Below are 18,817 nucleotides of genomic sequence, written 5' to 3' on the forward strand. Positions count from 1 at the left end.
ATCTAGGCCCATTTTGGTATATTTCATGCCACCATTTCACCGCCAAATGTCATCAAATAAAAAAAAAAGTTCACTTTTTCACAAATTTTGTCACAAACTTTAGGTTTCCCACTGAAATTATTTACAAACAGCTTCTGCAATTAAGGCACAAATGGTTGTAAATGCTTCTTTGGGATCCCCTTTGTTCAGAAATAGCAGACTTATATGGCTTTGGGGTTGCTTTTTGGTAAGTAGAAGGCCGCTAAATGCTGCTGCGCACCACACGTAAATTATGCCCAGCAGTTAAGGGGTTAAATTAGGTAGCTTGTAGGGAGCTTGCAGGGTTAATTTTAGCTTTAGGGTAGAGATCAGCCTCCCACCTGACACATCCCACCCCCTGATCCCTCCCAAACAGTTCTCTTCCCTCCCCCACCCCACAATTGTCCCCGCCATCTTAAGTACTGGCAGAAATAAAAGGAGTTTTTCTTTTTTTTAATAAAAAAAAATAAAATGTTTTAGCTGTGATGGACTCCTGCCTTAGCCCCAACCTCCATGATCCCCCCCCCCAGCAATCTAACCCTCTCCCCTACCTAATTGCCGCCATCTTGGGTACTGGCAGCTGTCTGCCAGTACCCAATTTGCCCCCCAAAAAAGTGTTTTTATTATTATTTTTTATTACCAATTTATTTTTTTCTGTAGTGTAGCAGCCCCCCACAATACCCCAACCCCCTCCCCCTCCCAGATCCTCATATATATATATTTTCCCCCCTCTTCCCACTCATTGGTGTCAGTGTGGGTAGAGGGGGGAAAAGCTCTCTCTGCATCGGATGCTTTCTAAGGGTATTGCAGGATGCCTCAATATCGAGGCATCACTGCAATACCCTGAGAGCTGCTGGAAGCGATTGCGATCGCTTCCAGCACTCTCTTAGACAAGTGACGTACCAGGTACGTCCATTGTCACTAACTGCAAGTTTTTGCAGGACGTACCTGGTACGTCACTTGTCATTAAGGGGTTAAATAATATTGTAATATTCATTTTTTTTTTTTACAGTTTTTGCTGTAAAATAGCTATTGTTTTAATTGATAAGCCTTCTTCATACCTAACTACATTTGAACTTGACAAAAAACAAACTACATAACTTAAACTTGACAAAAGTACAGTTAGGACAGGGTTTAGTGGACTGTCTCACATTGGATATGGGGAAGAAGAGAAAATCTAAGGTAATAATCAGTGTTTCTAAACTCTAGTTCTTAAGTACCCCTAAAAGGCCAGATTTTCATGATATATTAGCTAGAACATAGGTGACATAATCAGCTGATGGGCGAGAGCAGGTTAGTAACCATGGTTACTGATCACCTGATTATTTCACCTGTGCTCTAGTTCCGACATAACAAAATCTTGGCTGTTAGGGGTACTTGAACACTGGCATTGAGAATCAATGGTTTAGAACGTCAGAACATTGAAACCAGAGCATCGTTATAGCTGGATTCAAGATTTGTTACGTATGCATATGTTGTGATTTCCTCAGAAGCAGTATCTCAGGCAGCCATATTGTCTGAAATTGCAATTCAGAAAATACATGGAAGTGTTTTGGCCACTAAATTACAGAACATAAATAAACTACAAAAACTCAATGAATGGAGCAATTTCACATATTTTTGTGTACATTAAGAGCTAGCTTACAAATGGAGCTCTAATTTATTGCGCACCCACAAACGGGCAAATGTGCGTGATAAATAACCAGCCATTACATTATTATTGGCTGGTTATTGCTAAGACAAGATCAGATCTCTGGTTAATTTTATAAATGTGCCCCAAATGCCTCCAAAATACAGTGTAGTGTATTTTATTAAAAATAAAAATGTAAGCATTTTTATATTTTTTTAATAAAATAACTACACTAGGCAGTATTTTGGGGGCAAAGTTGGTGTGAGTGGAGTTTCAGAAAAAAAAAAAACAGCATTGAAAAGTGCCTTTACATTGCGGCCTATGCGAACTGTGTGTTCCCAGTAAATATATATGAATATGCTTATAAACATATGTATGTATATGTTAATATGTGTATATACACATAAAAACACATAAATATATATGTATATAAGCATATTCATATATATTTAATATTGCTGCACTACTTACCCCCTTCGCTGCACTTAGGTTTCTGTGCCATCTGATGGTATCACAATGAAGTTCCCATTTGAGACTATGGAAGAGTGGTCTTGTGAGCGCAATGCTTCTGTGCAATGCAAATGCAACCTCGTAATACTAGTGTACATTTGCATGCGCTGGTATTACAAAGTGTAGCGCAAATATTATTTTAGTGATATTTTGCGCTCCACTTGTAATCTGGCTTTAAAGGGATACTAAACCCAAAATTTCTAATTTTCTAATTTACTCCTATTATCAATAATCCTTTGTTCTCTTGCTATCTTTATTTGAATTTTTGGTTCAGTACACTGGACAGCAGTTATCCACCAATCAGCAAGGACAACCTAGATTGTGAACCAAAAATGGGCTGGCTTCTAAACTTACATTCTTGCTTTTCAAATAAAGAAAGCAAGATAATGAAGAAAAAATGATAATTGGAGTAAATTAGAAAGTTGCTTAAAATTGCATGCTCTATCTGAATCATTAAAGAAAAATTTGGGTTCAGTGTCCCTCAAAATGTTTCCTTAAAACAAAAATCTAAATAAAAAAACTTTACATGGATTTAATGCATTGTGTTGAGTAGTCTACAGGTGTGCAATATACATCAATTTTCATGAATTGCAGGTCCTGGTGGTATGTTGCATTTCTTTATGAATAATCATGAAAATATGCATATGTTTTTTTGTTTTTTTTTTCATAAAGGGACAGTGTAGCACAAAATTTAGCTCTACTGATCCTTCAATACTATGGGCCAGATTACAAATGGATCGCTAATTAATGCTCCTGTGTGATCGTTAACTGTGCTAGAAGTAATTTTTTTGCATGTGTCCGGTTGTGCTCGTATTATGAGTTGAAAGTAAACTTTTTTCACTCTTGTGCTAACCCGACGAGTACAAAAAGCTGAAGTTAGAATATTGCGTGCACGTTCACATACTCCCCCATATAAATCAATGGAGAGGAAAAAAAACAAAAAACACATGGAAACCCGATCGCATAGTCTCATGTGCGCTAACCCAACATTAAAATATGAATAATTAACATTCTAATGTTCTTCACATAGCAGAATATGTTCTATATATTCTTAATAAATATTTCTACATATATCTTATGGTATTTTGGTACAATATATGGCCCAGATTATGAGTTTTGCGTTAGAGGCTGTGCGGTGCTAACGAGCAGTTTTCCATCACCGTTCACTTACCTGCAGCGCTGGTATTACGAGTTTTTACAAACCCGTCATTAAAAGACAAGAAGTGAGCGTTGAACAAAATTTTGTTCATTACCGCACTCCAATACCAGCGCTGCTTAAGTGAGCGGTGAGCTGGTGTAACGTGCTTGTGCACGATTTCTCCATAGGAATCAACGGGGAGAGCCGGCTGAAAAACACCTGCAAAAAAGCAGCGTAAAACTCCTTAATGCAGCCCCATTGATTTCTATGGGGAAATACATTTTATGTCTACACCTAACACCCTAACATGAACCCCGAGTCTAAACACCCCTAATCTTACACTTATTAACCCCTAATCTGCCGCCCCTGACATCGCCGACACCTACATTATAATTATTAACCACTAATCTGCCGCTCCGGATACCACCGCCACATACATTATACTTATGAACCCCTAATCTGCTGCCCCCAACATTGCCGAACCCTATATTATATTTATTAACCCCTACTCTGCTGCCCCCAATGTCGCCGCCACCTACCTACACTTATTAACCCTTACTGTCACCCCTAATGTCGCCGCCACTATAATAAACATATTAACCCCTAAACCGCCGCACTCCCGCCTCGCAAACATTAGTTAAATATTATTAACCCCTAATCTGCTGGCCCTACCTTCGCCGCCACCTACCTACATTTATAAACCCCTAATCTGCCACCCCCGACATCGCCGCCACCTACATTATAATTATTAACCCCTAATCTGCTGCCCCCAACATCGCCGAACCCTACATTATATTTATTAACCCCTACTCTGCCGCCCCCAATGTCGTTGCCACCTACCTACACTTATTAACCCCTAATCTGCCGCCCCAAAGGTTGCCGCCACTATAATAAACATATTAACCCCTAAACCATCGCACTCCCGCCTCGCAAATATTAGTTAAATATTATTAACCTCTAATCTGCCGGCCCTAACATCGCCGCCACCTACCTACATTTATTAACCCCTAAAGTTATTAACCCCTAAACCTAAGTCTAACCCTAAACCTAACACCCCCTAACTTAAATATAATTAAAAGAAATCAAAATAAATATTCCTATCATTAACTAAATTATTCCTATTTAAAACTAAATACCTGTAAAATAAACCCTAAACTAGCTACAATATACCTAATAGTTACATTGTAGCTAGTTTAGGATTTATTTTATAGGTAAGTATTTAGTTTTAAATAGGAATAATTTAGTTATTGATAGTAATTTTTATTTAGATTTCTTTTAATTATATTTAAGTTAAGGGGGCTAGGGTTAGACTTAGATTTAGGGGTTAATAACTTTAGTATAGTGGGGGCGACGTTGGGGGCGGCAGATTAGGGGTTAATAAATGTAGGTAGATGTTAGGGATGGCAGATTAGGGGTTAATAATATTTAACTAATGTTTGCGAGGCGGGAGTGCAGCGGTTTAGGGGTTAATATATTTATTATAGTGGCGGCGATGTCCGGTTCGGCAGATTAGGGGTTACATTTTTTTTTGTGTTTTTGCGATGCGGAAGGTCCTCGGTTTAGGGGTTAATAGGTAGTTTATGGGTGTTAGTGTACTTTTTAGCACTTTAGTTAAAAGTTTTATGCTACAGCGTTGTAGTGTAAAACTCTTAACTACTGGCTTTAGAATGTGTTACCAGTCTTGACAGGAGAGGGTCTACCGCTCACTTTTTGGCAGACTCATAATACCAGCACTATGCAAATCCCATTGAAAAAAGAGGATACGCAATTTACGTAAGTGGATTTGCGGTATTTCCAAGTCTGGCCAAAAAAGTGAGCGGTGAGCCTGTACCTTCAAGACTCGTAATACCAGCGGGCCTTAAAAAGCAGAGTTAGGACCGGCTAACGCTGCTTTTTAAGCCTATCGCAAAACTCGTAATCTAGCCGCATGTGTTTATATGTGTATAAATGTGTATAAATGTCTGTTTATATATTTATGTCATTATATGAATATATATGTATTCTGTATATATATATATATATATATATATATATATATACAAAACATGGGTGGGGTCAGCACTCTCAGGCTGGACCAGGTACACATCCTATGACCCTGTGCAACATGCACAGCCCTGGGTGCAAACCAGCACTCTCAGGAAGCTGCACTGTTACCAGAGCCACAGGCAGTTAACCCCAGTCAGGCCTGGGTGCAAGGCCCAAACAAGGAAAATTACAAAAAATAATTATTTTTTAATATAAACACACAGAAAAAGTCCAGCACTCACTCACAAGCTCTCAACTAAGATAAAAAGCAGCAATGGAAGAATTAGTTACCGCATCTGGCCAAATGGGAAAAGCCCAGGTACCTCGTCAAGGTTTCTTCCAAATAAACCTGGGTCCCTAAACAGTCACACAATGCAGGCTCACAATCAAACAACTGTGAAAAAAATGGAGGGTGCACAGGCTTATGTAATTTCCCAAACATATACAAAACATGGGTGGGGTCAGCACCCCTATATATATACACATACGTACATACATACACACACATTTATATATATATATATATATATGTATATGTGTATATGTGTATATGTGCATGTGTGTGTGTATGTTTTACAGTGAGAAATGTAATATAGTAGACGTACTGTGTCACCGTAGTGTACTAGTCAATCCCTATGTTTTTCAAACTACATTTGCCTGAGAGCATCACTATGTAGCAAGCACTGCAGGCCGTAATGATGAGGTTGTTTTTCACACGGTCTGCATTATTGTGAAATGGACGTAGATTTAGTTTACCTTCCCTGTCACTTTCAGTTTGATATATATTATTATCTACAGTTCTCCACAATAATGCAGAAGACCGTGTAGAAAACCCCTCTTTATCGCCTAGAGAAGCCTACTGTGCTTGCTAGATAGATAATATTATTACAGTCAGGGCCGGATTTCCCATTAGGCACAGTAGGCAGGTACCTACAGGTGCACTGCAGTGAGGGGCGCCTGCCAGCTGCCTGTATAAGGAGGAACAATGCAAAGGCCATTTTTTTTGTTGCACTTAAATTTAGTCAAATTAGCAAAGCAAACACCCCTTCCCCTCTGCTCCCTTCCTCCCTCCCCCTTTCAGACTAACATGTGTGTTTTTAAACCGGACCGGTGTGGTAAAGGGGTGACCCGGTGACAGGCAACTGAGAGATGTACAGTAAGCATCAGCAGGCACTGCCCCTCCTTCTCTCCCCATGCAGACTTCAAGGAGGTGATTTACTGCATATTTTGAAGCAGAAGTGCGCTGGCACAGTGGACAGAAGGTAGGGATTGTGGCTAATGTCTAAGGTGTTTGACTGTGCTTGTCACAGAGGATACATTAACTCACTCACCGCTGACAGCATTTTGCATAAAGTGTTGGGTTGCCTACAAATTCCTCTGAGGAAGCGTTAGTGAAACGCCGCGTCAGGGGTTCCTTTGTTTTAATGTGCTCTCCTTGTTGAATTTAGAATGTTAAACTAAATTTAATAAGTATCCTCACTTGAGTTCAAAATTGTCTTAGAGGCAGTCTCGCTAGAATCATAGGCCTAGATTTGGAGTTTGGCGGTAGCCGTGAAAACCAGCGTTAGAGGCTCCTAACGCTGGTTTTAGGCTACCGCCGGTATTTGGAGTCAGTCAGGAAAGGGTCTAACGCTCACTTTTCAGCCGCGACTTTTCCATACCACAGATCCCCTTACGTCAATTGCGTATCCTATCTTTTCAATGGGATCTTCCTAACTCCAGTATTTAGAGTCGTGTCTGAAGTGAACGTTAGAAATCTAACGACAAAACTCCAGCCGCAGAAAAAAGTCAGTAGTTAAGAGCTTTCTGGGCTAACGCCGGTTCATAAAGCTCTTAACTACTGTGCTCTAAAGTACACTAACACCCATAAACTACCTATGTACCCCTAAACCGAGCCCCCCCCACATCGCCGACACTCGATTAAATTTTTTTAACCCCTAATCTGCCGACCGCCACCTACGTTATCCTTATGTACCCCTAATCTGCTGCCCCTAACACCGCCGACCCCTATATTATATTTATTAACCCCTAACCTGCCCCCCTCAACGTCGCCTCCACCTGCCTACACTTATTAACCCCTGATCGGAACAGCCAATCGGATTGAACTTGATTCTGATTGGCTGATTCCATCAGCCAATCAGAATATTCCTACCTTAATTCCGATTGGCTGATAGAATCCTATCAGCCATTCGGAATTAGAGGGACGCCATCTTGGATGACATCATTTAAAGGAACCATCAGTCGTCGGTTGAAGAGGATGTTCCGCGTCGGCTTGGAAGAAGATGGTTCCGCTCCGCTCCAGAAGAAAGAAGATTGAAGATGCGGCTTGATAGAAGACTTCATCCAGATGATGGACTTCCGACTTCAGCCCGAGGATGGATTTCTTCAGTCGCCGCTTGGATCCAGACTTCAGCCCGAGGATGGACGTCACTCTTCAGCCCCCCGCTTGGGCTTGGATCAACACTTCCGAGGCTTGGATCAAGACTTCCGAGGACGGATCGATGAACCTGGCAGGGTGAAGATAAGGTAGGAAGATCTTCAGGGGCTTAGTGTTAGGTTTATTTAAGGGGGGTTTGGGTTAGATTAGGGGTATGTGGGTGGTGGGTTGTAATGTTTGGGGGGGGTATTGTATGTTTTTTTTTTACAGGCAAAAGAGCTGAATTTCTTGGGGCATGCCCCGCAAAGGGCCCTGTTCAGGGCTGGTAAGGTAAAAGAGCTTTGAACTTTTTTAATTTAGAATAGGGTAGGGCATTTTTTATTTTGGGGGACTTTGTTATTTTATTAGGGGGCTTAGAGTAGGTGTAATTAGTTTAAAATTGTTGTAATATTTTTCTAATGTTTGTAAATATTTTTTTATTTTTTGTAACTTAGTTCTTTTTTATTTTTTGTACTTTAGTTAGTTTATTTCATTGTATTTATTTGTAGATATTGTATTTAAATAATTTATTGATAGTGTAGTGTTAGGTTTAATTGTAGGTAATTGTTGGTATTTTATTTAATTAATTTATTGATAGTGTAGTGTAAGGTTTAATTGTAACTTAGGTTAGGATTTATTTTACAGGTAATTTTGTAATTATTTTAACTATTTTAGCTATTAAATAGTTCTTAACTATTTAATAGCTATTGTACCTGGTTAAAATAAATACAAAGTTACCTGTAAAATAAATATAAATCCTAAAATAGCTATAATATAATTATAATTTATATTGTAGCTGTATTAGGATTTATTTTACAGGTAAGTATTTAGCTTTAAATAGGAATAATTTATTTAATAAGAGTTAATTAATTTCGTTAGATTTAAATTATATTTTACTTAGGGGGGTGTTAGTGTTAGGGTTAGACTTAGCTTTAGGGGTTAATACATTTATTAGAATAGCGGTGAGCTCCAGTCGGCAGATTAGGGGTTAATGTTTGAAGTTAGGTGTCGGCGATGTTAGGGAGGGCAGATTAGGGGTTAATACTATTTATTATAGGGTTATTGAGGCGGGAGTGAGGCAGATTAGGGGTTAATAACTTTATTATAATAGCGGTGCCGTCCGGTCGGCAGATTAGGGGTTAATAAGTGTAGGCAGGTGGAGGCGACGTTGTGGGGGGCAGATTAGGGGTTAATAAATATAATATAGGGGTTGGCGGTGTTAGGGGCAGCAAATTAGGGGTACATAGGGATAATGTAAGTAGCGGCGGTTTACGGAGCGGCAGATTAGGGGTTAAAAATAATATGCAGGGGTCAGCGATAGCGGGGGCGGCAGAATAGGGGTTAATAAGTGTAAGGTTAGGGGTGTTTAGACTCGGGGTACTTGTTAGGGTGTTAGGTGCAGACGTAGGAAGTGTTTCCCCATAGACAACAATGGGGCTGCGTTAGGAGCTGAACGCGGCTCTTTTGCAGGTGTTAGGTTTTTTTTCAGCTCAAACAGCCCCTTTGTTTTCTATGGGGGAATCGTGCACGAGCACGTTTTTGAGGCTGGCCGCATCCGTAAGCAACTCTGGTATCGAGAGTTGAAGTTGCGTTAAATATGCTCTACGCTCCTTTTTTGGAGCCTAACGCAGCCATTCTGTGGACTCTCAATACCAGAGTTATTTTAAAGGTGCGGCCAGAAAAAAGCCAGCGTTAGCTACGCGGGTCGTTACCGACAAAACTCTAAATCTAGCCGATAGGCTATATACCCATAGCTGTAACTTGTTGTTATATTTCATCAATGTATTGGTTGTAAAGCTTCACTACCGTGAATAAGAGATCAATCAACTTTATGTTCATAGCATGTGTGGTTTATTAACGTACTAGATGCACCTATAGTGCTTTATCAGAGCAACAGGTAGAACAACATAATAACCTCAAATGACTTAAAGGGACAGTTTACCCAAAAAGTGTTCAATTTTTAAATACAATAGCAGGAATAGTTAAGTATAGTGGTGCTGAACATTCTGTTTTAATCATGCTCTATATTTAGAAATATTTTTTTGAAATGTCTGTTTACAACTTACATTGCCTAAACCCCTTAGAATATTTTCTGGCCGTGCGGCCAGTCTGCTGTTACTCCCCCTCAGTGCATTGCTCATGTGCTGTCCTCTCCTACAGCTATTGCAACAAGATGCCTGATGAGCTGTGCCTTATGGCTTGAGCACACAAAATATTTAAATACATTGTATAGCTGCTGTTTTATGCTTAGATGCTGTGGCTGCCCTTACAAAATACCTATGTGTAATAAACATCAGAGCTTTCACTGCAGACATCGTCTCTGTAAGATTGATGAGACTGGGACCGGACAGGCTGTGGATACGGCAAGAGAAGCAGAGAAATCACTTCAGCTAAACTTTTCAGCCTGCTTGTAACCTGATACAGCTAGACCGGGTAGTGAGCAGATTTCTCTGCTTGTCTTGCCATATCGTTCTACAGCCAGTCAGTCACATCAATCTTACAGAGACGATGTCTGCAGTTAAAGCTCTGACATTTATTACACATAGGAATTTTAAAAAGTGACTTATTTTCATTGTTTAGCAAGAATTAGAGAGGATTTGGGTAGGCAAATTTCTAATGTTCATTTGACATAGGAATTTGCATATAGTCTATGATTGGAGGGTGGGTGTGCTAGACTAAAGCACAGCTCAGCCCTTTCCTGGAGGAGTGCCAGCACTGTGGAAAATACTCACAAGAACAGGAATAAAAAGCTAACATTTTCAAAATGTATTGTTAACAAGTTTAGCTATATAGGTCTAATTTCTTTAGTCACTTTATTACCTTTAGGAACAAAAGCTTGTGGTTGCTGTGTAAACTGGCCCTTTAACCTAGGAAAAACAAAATTTATGCTTACGTGATAAATTTATTTCTCTTGTGGTGTATCCAGTCCACGGATCATCCATTACTTGTGGGATATTCTCCTTCCCAACAGGAAGCTGCAAGAGGATCACCCACAGCAGAGCTGTCTATATAGCTCCTCCCCTAACTGCCACTCCCAGTCATTCGACCGAAGACAAGCAAGAGAAAGGAGAAACTATAGGGTGCAGTGGTTTCTGTAGTTTAAAAATAAAACACACCTGCCTTAAAATGACAGGGTGGGCCATGGACTGGATACACCACAAGAGAAATAAATTTATCAGGTAAGCATAAATTTTGTTTTCTCTTGTAAGGTGTATCCAAGTCCACGGATCATCCATTACTTGTGGGATACCAATACCAAAGCTATAGGACACGGATGAAGGGAGGGATAAGGCAGGTGCTTAAACGGAAGGCACCACTGCCGGCAAGACCTTTCTCCCAAAAATAGCCTCCGAAGAAGCAAAAGTATAAAATTTATAGAATTTTGAAAAAGTATGAAGCGAAGACCAAGTCGCCGCCTTACAAATCTGTTCAACAGAAGCCTCATTTTTAAAAGCCTATGTGGAAGCTACCGCTTTAGTAGAATGAGCTGTAATCCTTTCAGGAGGCTGCTGGCCAGCAGTCTCATAAGCTAAGCGTATTATACTCCTTAGCCAAAAAGAAAGAGAAGTTGCCGAAGCCTTTTGGCCTCTCCTCAGTCCAGAGTAGACAACAAACAATGCAGATGTTTGACGAAAATCTTTAGTTGCTTGTAAATAAAACTTTAAAGCACAAACCACGTCAAGATTGTGTAAAAGACATTCCTTCTTTGAAGAAGGATTAGGACACAGTGACGGTACAACAATCTCCTGATTGATATTTTTATTAGATACCACCTTAGGTAGAAAACCAGGTTTGGTACGTAACACTACCTTATCTGCATGAAAATTGAGATAAGGGGAATCACATTGTAAAGCAGATAACTCCGAAACTCTTAGAGCCGAGGAGATAGCTACTAAAAACAGAACTTTCCAAGATAAGAGCTTAATATCTATGGAATGCAAAGGTTCAAACGGAACCCCTTGAAGAACCTTAAGAACTAAATTTAAACTCCAAGGCGGAGCAACAGGTTTAAACACAGGCTTGATTCTGACTAACGCCTGCACGTCTGGAACCTCAGCCAGACGTTTGTGCAAAAGAATAGACAGAGCAGAAATCTGTCCCTTTAAGGAACTAGCTGACAAACCCTTCTCCAATCCTTCTTGGAGAATAGATAATATCCTAAGAATCCTGACCTTACTCCATGAGTAACCCTTGGATTCACACCAATGAAGATATTTACACCATATCTTATGATAGATTTTCCTGGTGACAGGCTTTCGCGCCTGTATTTAAGTATCAATGACCGACTCGGAGAAACCACGCTTTGATAAAATCAAGCGTTCAATCTCCAAGCAGCTAGCCGCAGAGAAATTAGATTTGGATGGTTGAAAGGACCCTGAAGTAGAAGGTCCTGTCTCAGAGGTAGAGTCCATGGTGGAAAGGATGACATGTCCACAAGATCTGCATACCAAGTCCTGCGTGGCCACGCAGTTGCTATCAAAATCACAGATGCTCTCTCCTGCTTGACCTTGGCAATCAGACGAGGGAGCAGAGGAAACGGTGGAAACACATAAGCCAGGTTGAAGGACCAAGGCGCTGCTAGAGCATCTATCAGTGCTGCCTTGAGATCCCTGGACCTGGATCCGTAACAAGGAAGCTTGGCGTTCTGTCGAGATGCCATGAGATCCAGTTCTGGTTTGCCCCAATGTTGAATCAACTGTGCAAACACCTCTGGATGGAGCTCCCACTCCCCCGGATGAAAAATCTGTCGATTTAGAAAATCTGCCTCCCAGTTCTCTACTCCTGGGATATGGATAGCTGATAGATGGCAAGAGTGAATCTCTGCCCATCGAATTATCTTTGAAACCTCCAACATCGCTAGGGAACTCCTTGTTCCCCCTTGATGGTTGATGTAAGCTACAGTCGTGATGTTGTGCGACTGAAATCTGATGAACCTCACTGCCGCTAGCTGAGGCCAAGCCTGAAGAGCATTGAATATTGCTCTTAGTTCCAGAATGTTTATCGTAAGGAGTGCCTCCTCCTGAGTCCACGACCCCTGAGCCTTCAGAGAGTTCCATACTGCACCCCAGCCCAGAAGGCTGGCATCTGTTGTTACTATTGTCCAAACTGGCCTGTGGAAGGTCATACCTTTGGACAGATGGACCGGAGATAGCCACCAGAGAAGAGAATCCCTGGTCTCTTGATCCAGATTTAGTAGAGGGGACAAATCTGTGTAATCCCCATTCCACTGACTGAGCATGCAGAGTTGCAGCGATCTGAGATGTAGGCGGGCAAAGGAACTATGTCCATTGCCGCTACCATTAAGCCGATTACTTCCATACACTGAGCCACCGAAGGGCGAGAAGTAGAATAAAGAACGCGGCAGGAATTTAGAAGTTTTGACAACCTGGCCTCTGTCAGGTAAATCCTAATTTCTACAGAATCTATCAGAGTTCCCAGGAAGGAAACTCTTGTGAGGGGATAGAGAACTCTTTTTTTCATTCACTTTCCACCCATGAGACCTCAGGAATGCCAGAACAATGTCCGTATGGGACTTGGCAATTTGTAAATTCGACGCCTGTATCAGAATGTCGTCTAAGTAAGGGGCTACTGCTATGCCCCGCAGCCTTAGGACCGCCAGTAGTGACCCCAGAACCTTCGTAAAGATTCTTGGTGCCGTAGCTAACCCAAAGGGAAACTGGTAATGCCTGTCTAGGAAGGCAAACCTGAGAAACCGATGATGATCTTTGTGTATCGGAATGTGAAGATAAGCATCCTTTAAGTCCACTGTAGTCATGTATTGACCCTCCTGGATCATAGGTAGGATGGTTCGAATAGTCTCCATCTTGAAAGATGGGACCCTGAGAAATTTGTTTAGGATCTTTAGATCTAAGATTGGTCTGAAGGTTCCCTCTTTCTTGGGAACCACAAATAGATTTGAATAGAAGCCTTGCCCCTGTTCCTCCTTTGGAACTGGGTGGATCACTCCCATAACTAGGAGGTCTTGAACACAATGTAAGAATGCCTCTCTCTTTATCTGGTCTGCAGATAATTGTGAGAGGTGAAATCTTCCTTTTGGGGAAGAAGCTTTGAAGTCCAGAAGATATCCCTGGGACACAATTTCCAATGCCCATGGATCCTGGACATCTCTTGCCCAAGCCTGGGCGAAGAGAGAAAGTCTGCCCCCTACTAGATCCGTTACCGGATCGGGGGCAGATCTTTCATGCTGTCTTAAGGGCTCCATTTATCATTGTTTGGAGAAATCCGACTTTCAGTTCTCTAAGAAGTTCTCCGCAGCTCGCCCTCTGTGAGGCGCACTTGTGCGCCAATATTTATCAAAAAACTGGTCGTATTATACCGCTTTTTTCCAAAGTCGAGATGCGGCGTGTTAATGATAAATCTCGACTATATTTACCATTCCATCATCGTAAAAAAGTGCATATTTTTGGTATTTTCCTTTTTTATTATAGGCATTCTTTTTATTTGTTGTAATTTAAGGTTATATAAACATTTATATTTGTAATATGAATTGAACAAATTTCTATATTATTATTCTTTTTGTGTTTTTTTTACAAACCACAACCTTTTACTACTATTCCACGTTATTTTTAACAGATGGCTTACATATTACAAAGTCATTTTTTTTGGTTTATCTACTTAACACACCGCATGCAGACCTTTTTCTACTATTCAACGTTATTTTTAACACATGTCTTACTTATTACAAAGTCATGTGTTTTGGTTTCTCTACATTACACACCCCATACAGACCTTTTAGGCCTCCATTTATCATGATAAATGGAGCCCATACTATTATTCCACGTTATTTTAACACGTTTCACATATTACAAAGTCCTTATTTTTTGGTTTATCTACTTTAGACACCCCATACAGACCTTACTATTATTCTACGTTATTTTAGCACATGTCTTACAAAGTCTTGTTTTTTTGTCTTTTGTTTAGCTATTTTAGACACCCCATGCAGACCTTTAACTATTATTCCTTTTGATTTTCAACACGTCTTTTATCTTTACCAACTAATTTGTTTTTCTCTACCTACTTTACACAACCCCTCTAGACATTTCACTACTATTATTCTTTTCAAATTAACGTCTTACATTGACCTAATCTTACACTTTCATTGATAAGATGTTTCAATTCATTGATAAGATGTTTCAATATATATTACACAATAACGACAATTGTTTATATTTGTTAAATAATATGCATTTATTCTGTATATAAAATAAAATAAAAAAAAATGTTGCCAGCACATTCATAAATTTTTTAGTAACACATAAATGAAAAAGTTACATGTTTTCATATTTCAGCCTCATTTTCCTGACTGCTGAGTAACTGCTTATCAGTCCAGTTTCAGCTTTAAGCAGGACTTCAAGGAGCTCTTTTTTGCCTATTACAATTTTTTCATCATCCGGAACTAAAAAATAAAAAATATATATATATTTTGATTATTTTGAATAGCATTTATAGACATGAGAGTAAAAAAAATATCTGTCAATGGAATTACCAACAGCAATAACATTATAATATTGAGGTGACTGAGAGTCTTCATCGTGTACCTCTAAGTTTATTAAATTTTGTTGAGTTTCTTCAAAAAACAAAATTTTGATTACAATGTATTGATAATGTAATTTTAAAATATATCTATCTTACACAATATTTTTCTCTCTATCTATGTTATCTTTCAATTAATTTTATTTCTATATTTACATCTGTCTTTTTTGATCTATATACATCTATCTATCTATCTATCTATCTATCTATCTATCTATCTATCTATATATATATTGATCTATCTATATATATATATATATATATATTGATATATATATAAAAAATATGTGTTTGTGTTTTTATATATATATATATATATATATTTTTGTTTTTTAAAAAAATATATACACATTAATAAAATTGATATATATATGTGTATATATATATATATATATATATATATATATATATATATATATATATATATATATATGCATACATATCAATTGTTTTATATATATATATATATATATATATATATATATATATATATATAAAAATATAATGTTTTTATAATGGATATATCAACATAAAAAAAATAAAAAATCACCTGATGTTCCTTGATGAACCTCATCTTCTTCATGGCCCTCCTCGTCCTCTTGTTCCAAATGTTCTTCATCTTGTTCCAAATGTTCTTCTGACTCTGTAGGCTCTACATGTCCTAAAATTATTATTACAAATAAATTTATATTTATAAAATATATATGTTAAAGAAATCTCAAAGAATTTTTTTTTAGATTACCTTCAATGTTATCGATATCTTCTTCTCCTTGCTCATCCATTGCATTATTATTTGGAGTGCTATTATCTATAGCATTATAAAAAAAAATAGTTAAAAGATAAATTTACTTTAATACCTGTCTTTGAATTTTTTTTTTTTCTCGACATTACAGTTACATTTTTTATACCTGTGTCTTGAGTCCTATCTTCATCCATAAAAACTGTGGGCAATGGGTCTGATTCCCCTTCAGAACTAGAATTGGTATCAATGGGAAGAAGGTACCTTGGAGCTCTTCTTCTTTTGACTATTAAAAAATATAAAATAAAAAATTTGTGAAAATATATTCTTAAAAATCCAAACACACAAAAAATTTGTCTGAAAATCCTATAAAAACTTGATTCATTCACACTTATCTGCAGGCAATGGTAATCTTTTAATCCTATTATTGTTTAACTTGTTTATCTTATTGAAAATATTCCAATTAAAAACTATACATTTTTAATACTTAAGATTATATAATTAAACTATATTTATATCTATATTGCTTACATTTTTTAAGATAACTCTTTATCAAAGTGCGCATTTTAGATTGCCTCCGGTACAAGTCGTTATATCTTTTCAGACATTGTTTCCTCGTTCGTTTTTGCCCAGAGACTCTCCTTACTCTTCGCACCATTTCACAGAGAATTCGGTTTCTTGTGTCCTGGTCCAAAGTGAAAATCCCTTTCCTTTTTTTTGGAAAATATTTATCCATAGTGTAAGAAATAATCAATAATTCTCCAATAGAGAACTTCTTGGATCGTGGCATTTTCTAAATATTATTCAATCTCTACTCACTGACGGGACTAATTTTTTTTTTTTAAATGCGCAATTTTGTAAGCTAATACCTATTTTTACAAATAGCACTCAATTTGGATACATATTTTGTAAAATATTATCAAGAATCGTATTTTAGTATACAACTTGATGTTTTTTTTTATCCATTTTAATAACAATGAAACATTGTATAGAACTGCGCCACAACAGCACTATTTTTTGGGCAACATTAACAAATGTTACATGTATCCGTTGATAAGGTGAAATAAAATTAAAGATACATATAACAATTTAATGATATTTAAATTTAATATTGTTATTCATAACAAAATTATCTTTATTTACATGTAAAATTGTTATTAAAAACAAAAATGGAAATCCAGGTATTCCATATTAAAAATAAACTGCGACATATCTTTCCAGAACATCAGACAGTATACGCCCATTTTCATCAACTACATTTAGATACTTTTTTGGAAACCGTTATAAAAGAAAACTTTATTCAGTTTGTATCAACACTTTAGTTATTTTTTGCGCTCTATTGTATCACATTTTTACAATGGCATCTTCCCAAGCTGGAAAGACCAAAAGCGGGAGAAGTATCATGTTCACTCATCGGCAGAATTGTATTTTGGTCGAAGCTGTGATCGAACACTACGATGAAATCATTGGGTACCAAGCAAGAACTGTAAACCCACAGAGAAAGAGAACAATTTGGACACAAATCAGTAGATCTGTTTCAGCTGAAGGAAGTTTTCCTAAGGATGTGCGGGCTTGTCGGAAGAGAGTAACTGATATTAGAAAAAACATAAAGAAAAAGGTTTGCAGGGAAAAGCAATCTGCCAAAGGAACCGGTGGAGGCCCTGGATATAGGGCCGAATTAACGGACTTTGAACAGATGCTTTATGCCCGGATGGGTGATGCCGTTGTGGTTGGCCTGGATGTCCCAGCAGACACTATGGATTTTAGAGGTAAGTTAAATGTAAACGACACCAAAATTTTGTTGTTCATGATTTAAAAAAAGAGAATGAAAAACTATATATCTTTATTATTGAAATCTATTATGTAATTATTTTGATTCAATAGATATTCCTTTATGGAAAGTATATGTAGATATGCTCACTATCTCTTTAATTTTGTAGATTTCTGCTATTGGATATTAAAATTGTGATTAGTTTACATTTTTATTTGTCAGATAAGGATTATGGAGAAAATGGAGACATGAACTATATTAAAATTAATCTAGTCAGTGTTATAACTATCTATTGTCTATCGAAATCGATCTAAATATTTGAAATTGTGTTTTTATCTATAATTATTGAAATTTAATACAAGTATATTTATATTATTTAGAGCAAGAAGATGAGGGACGTCAGGAAGAGGAGATTGATGCACAAGAGGATCAACCTTTGGAAAATGAATTCACCTCACAAGACCAAGAACCCTCCACATCCACAGTACAAAGAGAAGAAGGGGAGAGTAAGTTATTTGTAAAAAACAAACAATAGTTGTTATATATTTTAATAATGATTAAAAACCAGATGAGCACTGATGATAACTTGTGGTCTAATGTATATTTTGATTGTATAAATCGATGCAGTTGATATTCTAATATTATTTTTATGTTGTTGTAGGTGTTCGTGCTTTACTACAATCGATGCAGGACAATTCTATATTATTATTCGAGGGTAGGTTGTCTTCTAATTTAATTGTCATGTTATTTTTTTATTTTTTTTTAAGAATTTAACCTATTAATAATACATATTTTCCATGTCATACAGAAGATCAGGTTGAAATCAATTTGGAACCTCTGGTTGAGGATTCGGTATGTCCAGAAGATGAGGATGAGACTCAGGTTGAGGGACAAACATCAGAGGGACCAACACCACCAAATCTAGAAACTCCTCAGAATATCATGGTCAATGACTCTGAAGAAGATGAAAGACCAGAACAATTGATAAACCCAGAAGATGTCACAGGCAGGGTAAA

General features: G+C 37.8%; 1 long non-coding RNA gene across 1 annotated transcript; it reads right to left on the bottom strand.

The window, feature by feature from the left end:
• Positions 1-15,860: 15,860 nt before the first annotated feature.
• LOC128642071 (uncharacterized) lies at positions 15,861-16,581 on the bottom strand. Its single transcript, XR_008399620.1, has 3 exons — positions 16,200-16,581; positions 16,034-16,099; positions 15,861-15,952 (listed from the first exon to the last, which is right to left on the bottom strand). It is a non-coding gene; the product is annotated as an uncharacterized LOC128642071 (long non-coding RNA).
• Between the last annotated feature and the right edge of the window lie 2,236 nt (positions 16,582-18,817).

The sequence above is a fragment of the Bombina bombina genome, chromosome 1 (assembly GCF_027579735.1).
Source record: "Bombina bombina isolate aBomBom1 chromosome 1, aBomBom1.pri, whole genome shotgun sequence".
NCBI lineage: Eukaryota > Metazoa > Chordata > Amphibia > Anura > Bombinatoridae > Bombina > Bombina bombina.